This window comes from Oncorhynchus gorbuscha, linkage group LG16 (genome assembly GCF_021184085.1).
Source record: "Oncorhynchus gorbuscha isolate QuinsamMale2020 ecotype Even-year linkage group LG16, OgorEven_v1.0, whole genome shotgun sequence".
NCBI classification, from domain to species: domain Eukaryota; kingdom Metazoa; phylum Chordata; class Actinopteri; order Salmoniformes; family Salmonidae; genus Oncorhynchus; species Oncorhynchus gorbuscha.
This window is the reverse complement of record NC_060188.1, coordinates 81,144,948-81,161,466: the sequence shown is the minus strand read 5'-3', so window position 1 is coordinate 81,161,466 and position 16,519 is coordinate 81,144,948. Positions and strand designations below refer to the sequence as shown.

The 16,519-nt window shown below is 46.2% G+C and overlaps 1 protein-coding gene across 2 annotated transcripts in view; it reads left to right on the top strand.

Moving 5' to 3' along the window:
• Positions 1-16,519, top strand: part of LOC123999183 (aryl hydrocarbon receptor-like) — a 59,757-nt gene that overhangs the window by 11,225 nt on the left and 32,013 nt on the right. The gene's annotated exons all lie outside the window — the stretch shown is intronic.

The window sequence follows — 16,519 nt, the reverse complement described above, 5'->3', positions numbered from 1 at the left end:
TGTGAGGAGCATGTCTGTACTGCCAGGGTACAATGCCATCCCATGTCTATGGTACACTGCCAGGGTACAGTGCCATCCCATGTCTATGGTACACTGCCAGGGTACAGTGCCATCCCATGTCTACGGTATACTGCCAGGGTACAGTGCCATCCCATGTCTATGGTATACTGCCAGGGTACAATGCCATTCCATGTCTACGGTATACTGCCAGGGTACAGTGCCATCCCATGTCTATGGTACACTGCCAGGGTACAGTGCCATCCCATGTCTATGGTACACTGCCAGGGTACAATGCCATCCCATGTCTACGGTATACTGCCAGGGTACAGTGCCATCCCATGTCTACGGTATACTGCCAGGGTACAGTGCCATCCCATGTCTATGGTACACTGCCAGGGTACAATGCCATCCCATGTCTATGGTACACTGCCAGGGTACAATGCCATCCCATGTCTATGGTACACTGCCAGGGTACAATGCCATCCCATGTCTATGGTACACTGCCAGGGTACAATGCCATCCCATGTCTACGGTATACTGCCAGGGTACAGTGCCATCCCATGTCTATGGTACACTGCCAGGGTACAATGCCATCCCATGTCTACCGTATACTGCCAGGGTACAGTGCCATCCCATGTCTATGGTACACTGCCAGGGTACAATGCCATCCCATGTCTATGGTACACTGCCAGGGTACAGTGCCATCCCATGTCTATGGTACACTGCCAGGGTACAGTGCCATCCCATGTCTATGGTACACTGCCAGGGTACAATGCCATCCCATGTCTACGGTATACTGCCAGGGTACAGTGCCATCCCATGTCTATGGTACACTGCCAGGGTACAATGCCATCCCATGTCTACGGTATACTGCCAGGGTACAGTGTCATCCCATGTCTACGGTATACTGCCAGGGTACAGTGCCATCCTATGTCTATGGTACACTGCCAGGGTACAATGCCATCCCATGTCTACGGTATACTGCCAGGGTAGGGTGCCATCCTATGTCTATGGCACACTGCCAGGGTACAATGCCATCCCATGTCTACGGTATACTGCCAGGGTACAGTGCCATCCCATGTCTATGGTACACTGCCAGGGTACAATGCCATCCCATGTCTATGGTACACTGCCAGGGTACAATGCCATCCCATGTCTACGGTATACTGCCAGGGTACAGTGCCATCCCATGTCTATGGTACACTGCCAGGGTACAATGCCATCCCATGTCTACGGTATACTGCCAGGGTACAGTGCCATCCCATGTCTATGGTACACTGCCAGGGTACAATGCCATCCCATGTCTATGGTACACTGCCAGGGTACAGTGCCATCCCATGTCTATGGTACACTGCCAGGGTACAGTGCCATCCCATGTCTATGGTACACTGCCAGGGTACAATGCCATCCCATGTCTACGGTATACTGCCAGGGTACAGTGCCATCCTATGTCTATGGTACACTGCCAGGGTACAATGCCATCCCATGTCTATGGTATACTGCCAGGGTACACTGCCATCCCATGTCTATGGTACACTGCCAGGGTAGAATGCCATCCCATGTCTACGGTATACTGCCAGGGTACAGTGCCATCCTATGTCTATGGTACACTGCCAGGGTACAATGCCATCCCATGTCTACGGTATACTGCCAGGGTACAGTGCCATCCCATGTCTATGGTACACTGCCAGGGTACAATGCCATCCCATGTCTATGGCACACTGCTAGGGTACAGTGCCATCCCATGTCAAGCACACCGCCCGGGCAACGAAGGAGTGGCTTCGTAAGAAGCATTTCAAGTTCCTGGAGTGGCATAGCCAGTCTCCAGATCTCAACCCCATAGAAAATCTTTGGAGGGAGTTGAAAGTCCGTGTTGCCCAGCAACAGCCCCAAAACATCACTGCTCTAGAGGAGATCTGCATGGAGGAATGGGCCAAAATACCAGCAACAGTGTGTGAAAACCTTGTGAAGACTTAAAGAAAACGTTTGACCTCTGTCATTGCCAACAAAGGGTGTATAGCACAGTATTGAGATAAACTTTTGTTATTGACCAAATACTTATTTTCCACCATAATTTGCAAATAAATTCATTAAAAATCCTACAATGTGATTTTCTTGATTTTTTTTCTCATTTTGTCTGTCATAGTTGAAGTGTACCTATCATGAAAATTACAGGCCTTTCTCATCTTTTTAAGTGGGAGAACTTGCACAATTGGTGGATGACTAAATACTTTTTTGCCCCACTGTACCTATCCAGTTCCTCAGATCTGCAGTTGTTTTGGGACTGAAACATCATTATGATGTTTTTGTTGTTGTAGCCCACTGGTTACAGTCACTTCTTGCTTGTTTATGGGGTTACAGCCTCCAGGGGCAATCAGATGTTTATCAGGCTTTTGGTGCTGCTGTGTGTGCAATGGCTGATCATCAGGCCTGTTTCCTGTGTTTGTTGATAAGGAGGGGTGAGGGAGGGAGAGCTGAGGAAGGGGGTGAGGGAGAGGGGGGTTGAGCTGGGTTGAATCCCAGTCAGTCCAGTCATTAACCTAACTCTTGCCTACCTAACCATTGGTTTCCTCTGGAGTGAGTGGTCCACTTTTACACTCCTCTAATTGATTGGATATTGTTAAGATGTACAGTCAACTGACAAGTGCAAGCTCTGTTAAGTGTAATACAAATTTCAACTACTTGTATTTTAATAGCTCCTGATAACTGCATGCTCTGGTCTAGTGCACGCTGACTGTCACAACTGCCTCAGCTGCCTCAGTTTCCAGGACTTGACTGTTATACCATGGCTTCAAAGTGCCGGTACCTTGTATGGAGGGAACTCATCTATTAGCCTACCAATGTTTATCACCAACTCTCTCTCTTTCTCTCTGTGTGTGTGTGTGTGTGTGTGTGTGTGTGTGTGTGTGTGTGTGTGTGTGTGTGTGTGTGTGTGTGTGTGTGTGTGTGTGTGTGTGTGTGTGTGTGTGTGTGTGTGTGTGTGTGTGTGTGTGTGTGTGTGTGTGTGTGTGTGTGTGTGTGTGTAAGGGAGGCAGAAGTCAAATTCTGTTTCTCACAAAAATAGACATGCTGTTCTATCCACGAAGTTCCTCCTTTTCTGAGCTCTGATAATGTTTCTGACCCTAACCTTGACCCGAAAACCAAAGTGGTGGCTGATATCAGTCCCTAGCAGTGTCAGGGTTTACCAGAATTGGACCCAGAAGCAGACCAGGACAAGGTGAGTATAAAGATGGTGAGTATTTATTAATCAATGAGAACGTGGAGGTAGATAGTTCCGTGTGGAGGAGCGGGCAGCGGAGGTGGGTTGATGGGAGTGGATAGGCAGATCCAATGGATAACAACACACTGGCGACGAGCAGACAGGAATGGGGTATGGGTTCCGGGTGAATGGCTGTAGACAAAACAAACGGCGGTAAGTTAAATGCAAGCAAGACGTACAAAACAATAAAACAAAACAAACTCTATAAACTGGAGGCTGGTTTGTGGGCACAACATACTGTTCATGGCTAACGATCCGGCAGGGAATGGATGTCAGGTCAGAGCTTTTGAAGGGGAGAGGTGATGATCAGGACAGGTGTGCAGATTACTTATGGCATACAGGTGCGGGTGAACATCGATCTCCCAACAAGCTAATTCGCCCGGCAACCAGACAGGGTGCGTTCCAGGACACCGGAAACACACTCCAGGACAGAAACACAGGCAAACACAGACTCAGGAAGCGGGATGCGTGACAGTACCCCCCCCCCCCCCGATGAACGCCACCGGGCGGACTACCTGGAGCGCCAGGGTGGAGGCGGTAGAAGTCACGAAGCAGGTCATCATCAAGGATCTGATGCCGAGGAATCCTACTCCTCTCCTCTGGACCATATCCTTCCCAATTCTCTCCTGAGAAGGAAACAAGGGTGGTTGGTATCCGTACAGGCATTGGAAGGGGGACATCCCAGTGGCAGATGAAGGAAGGGTATTATGGGCATACTCGACCCAGGGTAATTGAGATGACCAAGAGGTGGGATCAGAGGAGACAAGACAACGCAGCGTGGACTCCATCTTCTGGTTGGCTCTCTCCGCCTGACCATTAGATTGTGGGTGAAATCCAGAAGTGAGACTGACTGTAGCTCCAATGGCCAAACAGAAGGATCTCCAGACAGCAGAGGTAAACTGAGGACCACGGTCAGAAACAATGTCACTGGGCAATCCGTGGACCCTGAACCTCCCTAACCAGGATCTCGGACGTCTCCGTGGCAGATGGAAGCTTGGAGAGAGGGACAAAATGAGCAAACTTGCTGAATCTGTCCACAATGGTCAGAATGACCGTGTTCCCAACAGAAGGGGGCAATCCGTGACAAAATCCAGGGCCAGATGCGACCAAGGTCGCCGAGGAATAGGTAGGGGGTGAAGAAGCCCAGAGCTGGGCCGATTGGTACTTTTGTTCTGAGCACAAACAGGACATGCGGCCACAAACAGGACATGCGGCCACAAATCGTCTGTGCAGTAGCGCCATAGTCCGAGCAACGCCAGCGTGACAAGCTATCTTGCTGGCGTGGGACCACTGAAGAACAGCAGAACGGACCGACTCAGGCACGAACAACCGACCGGGTGGACCGTTACCGGGGCCGGGCTGCGTCCGAAGGGCCGCCATCACATCCTCCTCAATCCTCCATGTAACGGCTCCCACGACAAGGTTCTGAGGAAGAATCGTCTCAGTCTTGGCCCCACTCTCATCCGTCTTGGAGAACATCCGGGGCAAGGCGTCCGCTTTGCCGTTCTTCGACCCAGGTCGGAACGTCAGGGAAAAATTGAAGCGTCCAAAAAACAAAGCCCACCTGGCCTGACGGGAGTTGAGACGTTTAGCCGATTGCACGTAAGCCAGATTCTTGTGGTCAGTCCAGACCACAAACGGTTGCTCCGCTCCCTCCAACCAGTGACGCCACTCCTCCAAGGCAAGCTTCACAGCGAGAAGCTCCCGGTTACCCACATCGTAGTTTCTCTCAGCTAGTGAAAGACGACAAGAGTAGAAGGCGCAGGGATGGAGTTTACCGTCAGTGGAGCTACGCTGGGACAGGATGGCGCCTACCCCCACATCAGACGCGTCCACCTCAACAACAAACTGACGGGAAGTGTCAGGTTGAGAGAGAATCGGCGCGTTGGTGAATCGGCTCTTCAAGTTCAGAAATGCTCGGTCTGCCTCAGGAGTCCAACAGAAAATTCTGGTGCAAGACGTCAGAGCAGTTAAAGGGGCGGCCACCCGGCTATAATCACGGATAAACCTCCGATAGAAGTTTGCAAATCCCAGGAATCTCTGGAGCTGCAATCTCGTACCGGGCCGGGCCCAATCCCGAACCGCCCGAACCTTGTCTTGGTCCATCTTGATCTCACCCCTGGAGATGATGTACCCGAGGAAGGATGTAGTGGGGCGTGAAAATCACACTTCTCTGCCTTCACAAACAGACGATTCTCCAATAACTGCTGCAGGACCTGCTTAACATGCTGGATGTGGCTGGAAAGCTCCTTGGAGAAAATCAGGATGTCATCCAGGTAAACGAACACAAACAGACTGATCATATCCCTCAGCACGTCATTCACCAAACTTTGGAACACTGCTGGAGCGTTGGAAAGTCCAAACGGCATCACCTGGTACTCGAAATGTCCCATAGGTGTATTGAATCCAGTCAACCACTCGTCCCCCTCTTTGATCCGAACCAGATGATACGCATTACGTAGAACAAGCTTCGTAAACACAGTAGCACCCTGTAAAGAATCGAAAGCAGAGCTCATCAAGGGCAAGGGGTACTTGTTCTTGACCGTAATATTATTCAACCCCCGATAATCAATACACGGTCGAAGAGAGCCATCCTTCTTACTCATAAAAAAAAAATCAGCTCCCAGGGGTGATGACGATGGACGAATGAGACCTGCAGCAAGAGACTCCTTTATTTAGGTCTCCAGGGCTTCCCGCTCAGGTCGAGAAATACTGTTAATTGTACAATCATAAGGTCGGTGGGGAGGAAGTGACTGAGCTTTCTGCTTACTGAACACCTCACCCAACTCGTGATATGTTTCAGGAACCAGGGACAAATCAGGAGGAGCAGACTCACTGACCCGACTGGGGACAGCATGAGAACAGGCAGTCCTGAGGCAGTTAGCATGGCACTCAATGCTCCAACTAGTTACCTTACCAGTCACCCAATCGAACGAAGGATTGTGTTTTCTTAGCCAGGGGTATCCAAGAACCAGAGGAACATGGGGGGGAAGGCAAAATGAAAAAATAAATAACCTCTGAATGATTCCCCGACAACAACATCTTAACTGGTTCAGTCCTCATAGTGATCCGTGCCAGACTACTGCCGTTCAGAGTGGTTGCTTCAATGGCTTCCGGTAATTGCTCCTTGGAAAGCCCCAGCTGTTCCACTAAGTCGGCATCAATGAAGCTGTCATCGGCACCTGAATCGATGAAAGTGTTAATCGCTAAACTCTGATTCTTATTTATGAGGGTAGCAGGAAAACGAGGTCTGACAGGGCTCTTGAGAGGTTGAAACTGGCTCGCTAACAAACCTCCCAAACTTAACGAGCCGAGCAGTTTAACGGGCGCTGAGGACAAACAGAGATGTAATGTCCCGAGCTACCACAGTAGAGGCAGCTGTTGGTCTCACGTCTACGTTGGCGCTCGTCCTTAGTTAACCCATGCCGCCCCACTTGCATAGGTTCAGGATCTGGCGGCAGGACTCCTCCACTAATCCCGTGTGAGGGAAAAGGATCAACCCGTTCTCGTCTACTTCCTGACCCGAATGGTAACCGAGTCTCAGATTGATTAGATGGACCCCACTGCTTCTCCCTCCTTATCTCTCGGACTCTTATCTACCCGAATAGCTAAGGTGACCAAACTATCTAGGTCACTAGGCTCTGGATAGGAGATCATCTCGTCCTTGAGTTGCTCCGACAACCCCTGGTAAAAAAAACGCTTGTAGTGATTCCTCATTCCAACCACTCTCCACAGCCAATGTCCTGAATTCTATCACAAAGTCTGCCACACTGCGAGCTCCTTGGCGAAGAGAGAACAAACGTTTAGCTGCGTCATTACCTCGGACTGGATGGTCAAAAAGCTTTCTCATCTCTGCCGTGAAACCCTGGTATGACGTCATGCATGTGTCCCGTCGTTCTCAAACAGCTGAAGCCCATTCCAGAGCTCTACCACGCAGCAGCTCAATAACAAAAGCTATCCTAGCCTTATCTGTGGCGTAAGAGTAGGGCTGTAGATCAAAAACTAACCCACACTGTAAAAGAAATGAACGGCATCCTCCCAGATCTCCTTCGTACTTCTCCGATGTCGGAACCTTGGGCTCACGGAAGGAACCCGCTCCCGAATCGGCAGGTGATATGGGTGAAACAGGTGGTGGATGATCCGCCGGCAACCTGAGCTGATCCTGGATACTCGTTAATCTATCCGATAAGTTCCGGATTGAACCCGCTATCTCGTGTAGTGCCGTGTTGTGTTGTCCCAACATCTTCTCCTGCTGGGTAATTGTATGGCAAACGGAGTCCAGGTCCGCTGGGTTCATCACTGGCCGGATCGTTCTGTCAGGGTTTACCAGAATTGGACCCAGAAGCAGACCAGGACAAGGTGAGTATAAAGATGGTGAGTATTTATTAATCAATGAGAACGTGGAGGTAGATAGTTCCGTGTGGAGGAGCGGGCAGCGGAGGTGGGTTGATGGGAGTGGATAGGCAGATCCAATGGATAACAATACACTGGCGACGAGCAGACAGGGATGGGGGTATGGGTTCCGGGTGAATGATTGTAGACAAAACAAACGGCGGTAAGTTAAAGGCAAGCAAGACGTACAAAACAATAAAACAAAACAAACTCTATAAACTGGAGGCTGGTTCGTGGGCACAACATACTGTTCATGGCTAATGATCCGGCATTGAATGGATGTCAGGTCAGAGCTTTTGAAGGGGAGAGGTGATGATCAGGACAGGTGTGCAGATTACTGATGGGATACAGGTGCGGGTGAACATCGATCTCCCAACAAGCTAATCCGCCGGGCAACCAGACAGGGTGCGTTCCAGGACACCGGAAACACACTCCAGGACAGAAACACAGGCAAACACAGACTCAGGAAGCGGGATTCGTGACAAGCAGCCACTGTGGTCAGGAATGAGAAGCAGGATGTGTGTATGTGGCCTGTTTGGGTGATAAGCAGAAACCACACTCAGACACACACACACAGGCTACAGCTAAAATGTTTTTGTAAAATCATCTTATTTAATTATTTCATATAATTGACATGTGATAAGGCCACACAGAGAACCAGAGATAATTACAGACACCTGTGATAATCTGAAGTACCCATAAGGGCCACTAGATGGGCTTGTGATATATTATATGGAATGCTTGAAAGATAACACAATTCTGGTAGTTTACTGGTAAACTTAGAAAGTTTCCAGTAATATACCCTCCCTTTGCGACCTTAGACAGGACAAGGGAGGACAGGACAGAGCAGGGCAAGATGGGACGGGCCGGACAGGGGAGGACATGACAGGGCAGGAGGACAAATTGTGTAGTTAGGTTAGTCTGGAGACAGGGAGGGCTTACACTCAAATGACTACAGGAGTACAGTCAGCGACAGTCATCTACACACACACACACACACACTCCTGGCTGGACCACATGAAAGGGATGGCAGGTGTGTGTGACTGTGTGTGTATCTGTGTATATGTGTGTGTGTATATATATATATTTTATATCTATATATATATATATCTATATACACTGAACAAAACAATTAAGGGAACACTTAAACAACACAATATAACTCCAAGTCAATCACACTTCTGTGAAATCAAACTGTCCACTTAGGAAGCAACACTGATTGACAATACATTTCACATGCTCTTGTGCAAATGGAATAGACAACAGGTGGAAATTATAGGCAATTAGCAAAACACCCCCAATAAAGGAGTTGTTCTGCAGGTGGTGACCACAGACCACTCCAAATTACTTCACAGATCCAAATTAAAAATCCAAATTACTTCACAGATCTTCATTGTAAAGTGTTTAAACACTGTTTCCCATGCTTGTTTAATGAACCATAAACAATTAATGAAGATGCGCCTGTGGAACGGTCGTAAAGACACTAATAGCTTACAGACAATAGGCAATTATGACCACAGTTATGATCTTAGGACACTAAAGAGGCCTTTCTACTGACTCTGAAAAATACCACAAGAAAGATGCCACGGGTCCCTGCTCATCTTCGTGAACATGCAAGGAGGCATGAGGACTGCAGATGTGGCCAGGGCAATAAATTGCAATGTCCGTACTGTGAGACGCCTAAGACACCGTTACAGGGAGACAGGACGGACAGCTGATCGTCCTCGCAGTGACAGACCACATGTAACAACACCTGCACAGGATCGGTACATCTGAACATCACAGCTGCGGGACAGGTACAGGATGGCAACAACAACTGCATGAGTTACACCAGGAACGCACAATCCCTCCATCAGTGCTCAGACTGTCCACAAAAGGCTGAGAGAGGCTGGACTGAGGGCTTGTAGGCCTGTTGTAAGGCAGGTCCTCATCAGACATCACCGGCAACAACGTCACCCATGGGCACAAACCCACCGTGGCTGGACCAGACAGGACTGGCAAAAAATGCTCTTCACTGACAATTTGCGGTTTTGTTTCACCAGGGGTGATGGTCGGATTCCCGTTTATCGTCAAAGGAATGAGTGTTACACCGAGGCCTGTACTCTGTAGCGGGATCGATTTGGAGGTGGAGGGTCCGTCGTGGTCTGTGGCGGTGTCTCACAGCATCAACAGACTAAGCTTGTTGTCATTGCAGGCAATCCTCCTCCCTCATGTGGTACCCTTCCTGCAGGCTCATCCTGACATGACAACGCCACCAGCCATACTGCTCGTTCTGTGCCTGATTTCCTGCAAGACAGGAATGTCAATGTTCTGCCATGGCCAGCGATGAGCCAGGATCTCACGTCTGGGACCTGTTGGATCAGAGGGTGAGGGCTAGGGCTATTCCCCCCAGAAATGTGGGAACTCGCAGGTGCCTTGGTAGAAGAGTGGGGTAACATCTCACAGCAAGAACTGGCAAATCTGGTGCAGTCCATGAGGAGGAGAAGCATTGCAGTACTTAATGCAGCTGGTTGCCACACCAGATACTGACTGTTACTTTTTATTTTGATCCCCCCTTTGTTCAGGGACATTATTCAATTTCTGTTAGTCACATGTCTGTGGAACTTTTTCAGTTGTTGAATCTTGTTATGTTCATACAAATATTTACACATGTTAAGTTTGCTGGAAAAAAATACAGTTGACAGTGAGAGGAAGTTTCTTTTTTTGCTGAGTTTATATATATAGTTGAAGTCAGAAGTTTACATACACTTAGGATGGAGTCATTAAAACTAGTTTTTCAACCACTCCACAAATGTCTTGTTAACAAACTACAGTTTTGGCAAGTCAGTTAGGACATCTACTTTGTGCATGACACAAGTCATTTTTCCAACAATTGTTTACTGACAGATTATTTAACTTGTAATTCACTATATGACAATTCCAGTGTGTCAGAAGTTTACATACACTAAGTTGACTGTGCCTTTAAACAGCTTGGAAAATACCAGAAAATGATGTCATGGCTTTAGAAGCTTCTGATAGGCTAAGGTGTACCTGTGATGTCATTGGAAAATCAAAAGAAATCAGACAAGACCTCGGAAAAAAATTGTAGACCTCCACAAGTCTGGTTCATCCTTGGCAGCAATTTCCAAATGCCTGAAGGTACCACATTCATCTGTACAAACAATAGTATGCAAGTATGAACACCATGGGACCACGCAGCCGTCATACCACTCAGGGAAGAAGACGCGTTCTGTCTCCTAAAGATGAACGTACTTTGGTGCGAAAAGTGCAACTCAATCCCAGAACAACAGCAAAGGACTTTGGGAAGATGCTGGAGGAAACCGGTCAATAGTATCTATATTCACAGTAAAACGAGTCCTAAATCGACATAACCTGAAATGCCGCTCAGCAAGGAAGAAGCCACTGCTCCAAAACCGGCATAAAAAAGCCAGACTACGGTTTGAAACTGCACCTCTGGTCTGATGAAACAAAAATAGAACTGTTCGGCCATAATGACCATCATTATGTTTGGAGGAAAAAGGGGGAGGCTTGCAAGCCGAAGAACACCATCCCAACCACAGCAACATTGCAAAACATCAGTCAGGAAGTTAAAGCTTGTTCGCAAATGGGTCTTCCAAATGGACAATGACCCCAAGCATACTTCCAAAGGTGTGGCAAAATGGCTTAAGGACAACAAAGTTAAGGTATTGGAGTGGCAATCATAAAGCCCAGACCTCAATCCTATAGAAAATTTGTGGGCAGAACTGAAAAAGCGTGTGCGAGCAAGGAGGCCTACAAACCTGACTCAGTTACATCAGCTCTGTCAGGAGGAATGAGCCAAAATTCACCCAACTTATTGTGGGAAGCTTGTGGAAGGCTACCCAAATGTTTGACCCAAGTTAAACAATTTAAAGGCAATGCTACTAAATACTAATTGAGTGTATGTAAACTTCTGACCCACTGGGAATGTGATGAAATAAATAAAAGCTTAAATAAATCATTCTCTCTACAATTATTCTGACATTTCACATTCTTAAAATAAATTGGTAATACTACCTGACCTAAGGCAGGGAATTCTTATTCGGATTAAATGTCAAGAATTTGAGTTTAAATGTATTTGGCTAAGGTCTATGTAAACTTCCGACTTCATACATACATACATACATACATACATACATACATACATACATACATACATACATACATACATACATACATACATACATACATACATACATACATACATACATACATACATACATACATACATACATACATACATACATACATACATACATACATACATACATACATAAAAAAATGTTATTTCACCTTTATTTAACCAGGTAGGCAAGTTGAGAACAAGTTCTCATTTACAATTGCGACCTGGCCAAGATAAAGCAAAGCAGTTCGACACATACAACAACACAGAGTTACACATGGAGTAAAACAAACATACAGTCAATAATACAGTAGAAACAAGTTAGCATTCAGCATGCAACATTTTCCACAAAAACCAGAAAAGAATTCAAATAAAATAATTTACCTTTGAAGAACTTCAGATGTTTTCAATGAGGAGACTCTGTTAGATAGCAAATGTTCCGTTTTTACAAAAAATATTATTTGTGTCGACTAATCGCTCCATTTTGTTCATCACATTTGGGGAGGGGGAAAAAAATATATATATATTAAGTCATTAAAACGCAAACTTTTTTACAAATTAACTCCATAATATCGACAGAAACATGGCAAACCGATGTTTAGAATCAATCCTCAAGGTGTTTTTCACATATCTATCGACGATAAAATCCATCGTGGCATTTTACTTTCTCTTCTGAAGAAATGGAACGCGCATGGACCTACAGATTACGCACACAGGACACCGGGCGGGACACCAGGTAAATGTTGTCTCTTATGGTCAATCTTCCAATGATATGCCTACAAACACGTCACAATGCTGCAGACACCTCGGGGAATAGACAGAAACCGCAGGCTCATTCCTGGCGCATTCACAGCCATATAAGGAGACATTGGAACACAGCGCCTTCAGAATCTGGGGCATTTCCTGTATGAAACAACATCTTGGTTTCGCCTGTTGCATTAGTTCTGGGGCACTCACAGATAATATCTTTGCAGTTTTGGAGACGTCAGAGTTTTGTCTTTCCAAGGCTGTCAATTGCATGCATAGTCGAGCATCTTTTCGTGACAAAATATTGCGCTTAAAACGGGCACGTCTTTTTATCCAATAATGACATAGCGCCCCCATAGGTTGAACAGGTTAACGCAGTGTCCAAAGAAGGGCCAGAAGTATGCAGAATGGTGTCGTCTGCGTAGAGGTGGATCAGAGACTCACCAGCAGCAAGAGCAACATCATTGATGTATACAGAGAAGAGAGTCGGTCCAAGAATTGAACTTTGTGACACCCCCATAGAGACTGCCAGAGGTCCGGACAGCAGACCCTCCGATTTGACACACTAAACTCTATCAGAGAAGTAGTTGGTGAACCAGGTGAGGCAATCATTTGAGAAACCAAGGCTGCCGAGTCTGCCGATGAGGATGTAGTGATTGACAGAGTCGAAAGCCTTCTCCAGATCGATCAATGAATACGGCTGCACAGTAATGTTTCTTATCGATGGTGGTTAAGATATCGTTTAGGACCTTGGTCGTGGCTGAGGTGCAACCATGACCAGCTCTGAAACCAGATTGCATAGCAGAAAGGTTATGGTGATATTCGAAATGGTCGGTAATTTGTTTGTTGACTTGTCTTTCGAAGACCTTAGAAAGGCAGGGTAGGATAGATATAGGTCTATAGCAGTTTGGGTCAAGAGTGTCCCCCCCCCTTTGAAGAGGAGGATGACCGCAGCTGCTTTCCAATCTTTGGGAATCTCAGACGACACGAAAGAGAGGTTGAACAAGCTAGTAATAGGGGTGGCAACAATTTCGGCAGATCATTTTTAGAAATAAATGGTCCAGATTGTCTAGCCCGGCTGATTTATAGGGGTCCAGATTTTGCAGCTCCTTCAGAACATCAGCTGGCTGGATTTGGGAGAAGGAGAAATGGGGAAGGTTTGGGCGAGTTCCTGTGGGGGGTGCAGTGCTGTTGACCGGGGTAGGGGTAGCCAGGTGGAAAGCATGGCCAGCCGTAGAAAAATGCTTATTGAAATTCTCAATTTTAATGGATTTATCAGTGGTGACCGTGTTTCCTATCTTCAGTGCAGTGGGCAGCTGGGAGGAGTTGTTCTTATTCTCCATGGACTTTACAGTGTCCCAGAACTTTTTTGAGTTAATGTTGCAGGAAGAAAATTTCTGCTTGAAAAAGCTAGCCTTGGCTTTTCTAACTACCTGTGTATAATGGTTTCTAGCTTCCCTGAAAAGCTGCATATCACGGGGGCTGTTCGATGCTAATGCAGAACGCCATAGAATGTTTTTGTGTTGGTTAAGGGCAGTCAGGTCTGGGGAGAACCAAGGGCTATATCTGTTCCTGGTTCTAAATTTCTTGAATGGGGAATGCTTATTTAAGATGGTTAGGAAGGCATTTAAAAAAAAACAGGCATCCTCTACTGACGGGATGAGATCAATATCCTTCCAGGATACCCCGGCCAGGTTTATTAGAAAGGCCTGCTCGCTGAAGTGTTTCAGGGAGCGTTTGACAGTGATGAGTGGAGGTCGTTTGACCGCTGACCCATTACGGATGCAGGCAATGTGGCAGTGATCGCTGAGATCTTGGTTGAAGACAGCAGAGGTGTATTTAGAGGGGAAGTTGGTTAGGATGATATCTATGAGGGTGCCCGTGTTTAAGGCTTTGGGGGGTTACCTGGTAGGTTCATTGATAATTTGAGTGAGATTGAGGGCATGAGTCTTCAATATTCCCAGGTAAGAAGTTTTAGGTGCTATTTGAATGAATACTTACGAGCCTGCTGCTGCCTACCATCGCTCAGTCAGACTGATCTACCAAATCATATACTTAATTATAACATAATAACACACAGCAATACGAGCCTTAGGTCATTAATATGGTCAAATCCGGAAACTATCTTCTCGAAAACAAGACGTTTATTCTTTCAATGAAATACGGAACTGTTCTGTATTTTATCTAATGGGTGGCATCCATAAGTCTAAATATTCCTGTTAGATTGCACAACCTTCAATATTATGTCATAATTACATAAAATTCTGGCAAATTAGGCGGCCAAAACTGTTGCATATACACTGACTCTGCGTGCAATGAACGCAAGAGAAGTGACACAATTTCACCTGGTTAATATTGCCTGCTAACCTGGATTTATTTTAGCAAAATATGCAGGTTTAAAAATATATACTTCTGTGTATTGATTTTAAGAAAGGCATTGATGTTTATGGTTAGGTACACATTGGAGCAAGACAGTCCTTTTTGCGAATACGCACCGCATCGATTATATGCAACGCAGGACACGCTAGATAAACTAGTAATATCATCAACCATGTGTAGTTAACTAGTGATTATGATTGATTGATTGTTTTTTATAAGATAAGTTTAAAGCTAGCTAGCAACTTACCTTGGCTTCTTACTGCATTTGCGTAACAGGCCGTCTCCTCGTGGAGTGCAATGTTATCAGGTGGTTAGAGCGTTGGACTAGTAACTGAAAGGTTGCAAGATTCAATCTCCGAGCTGACAAGGTAAAAATCTGTCATTCTGCCCCTGAACAAGGCAGTTAACCCACCGTTCCTAGGCCGTCATTGAAAATAAGAATGTGTTCTTAACTGACTTGCCTAGTTAAATAAAGGATCAATAAAGGTGTAAAAAAAAAACAACAATCGGCCAAATCGGTGTCCAAAAATACTGATTTCCGATTGTTATGAAAACTTGATATCGGCCCTAATCAATCGCCCATTCCGATTAATCGGTCGACCTCTAATGTTGACATGATCAGTCCAATCAAAGCTACTGTACATATAGTGTGATTTGACGTCATTTTATCTGTGGCCAATGACCTTGAGCCTTTTTGGATGGGCACTTCTTTGGCAGCAGCCGAAGGGCTAAAATTTTCAAGGTATCCTCTTACAGGCAGTGACCTAGACTTGGCACTCCGATAACGCTTGCCGTGTGGTACAGAGAGAACATTCCATGACTAGGGTGGCTTGAGTCTTTGACCATTTTTAGGGCCTTCCTCTGACACCGCCTAGTATAGAGTTCCTGGATGGCAGAAAGCTTGGCCCCAGTGATGTACAAAGGCCAAGCAGTTGCCATACCAGGTAGTGATGCAACCAGTCAGGATGCTCTCGATGGTGCAGCTGTAGAACCTTTTGAGGATCTGAGGACCCATGCCAAATCTTTTCAGTCTCCTGAGGGGGAATAGGTTTTGTCATGTCTTCTTCACAACTGTCTTGGTGTGTTTGGACCATGATAGTTTGTTGGTGATGTGGACACCAAGAAACTTGAAGCTCTCAACCTGCTCCACTGCAGCCCCGTCGATGAGAATGGAGGCGTGCTGGGTCCTCCTTTTCCTGTAGTCCACAATCATCTCCTTTGTCTTGATCAGACTAAATTCAATTCTGGGAATTCTCTCCCTACGGCACTTGTAACTTAAATGCGCCATCGAGAGAAATATTTATCTAGAGCACACAACAACAAGCCGATTAGGTAAATAGATCAACTATTCTACTATGGGGTTGTCTGATTTTTATATTCATTACTTGTTTTGTTTGCAGAGGAAAAGTAAATGTGGACTGTTCCAGCATCTTCAAAAATACACAATCCTTTTTTCAGTTACATTTTCTGTGACATTAGATTATTCCAGTTACCATCGCCATGCCATTTTCCATTAGCTGTTATAAGAGGTACTATTTTTTTCATGTTCCATATTTTGGGTGCGTGGCGGCATTGATTGCAGCCGAAACACTGCTAAGGAC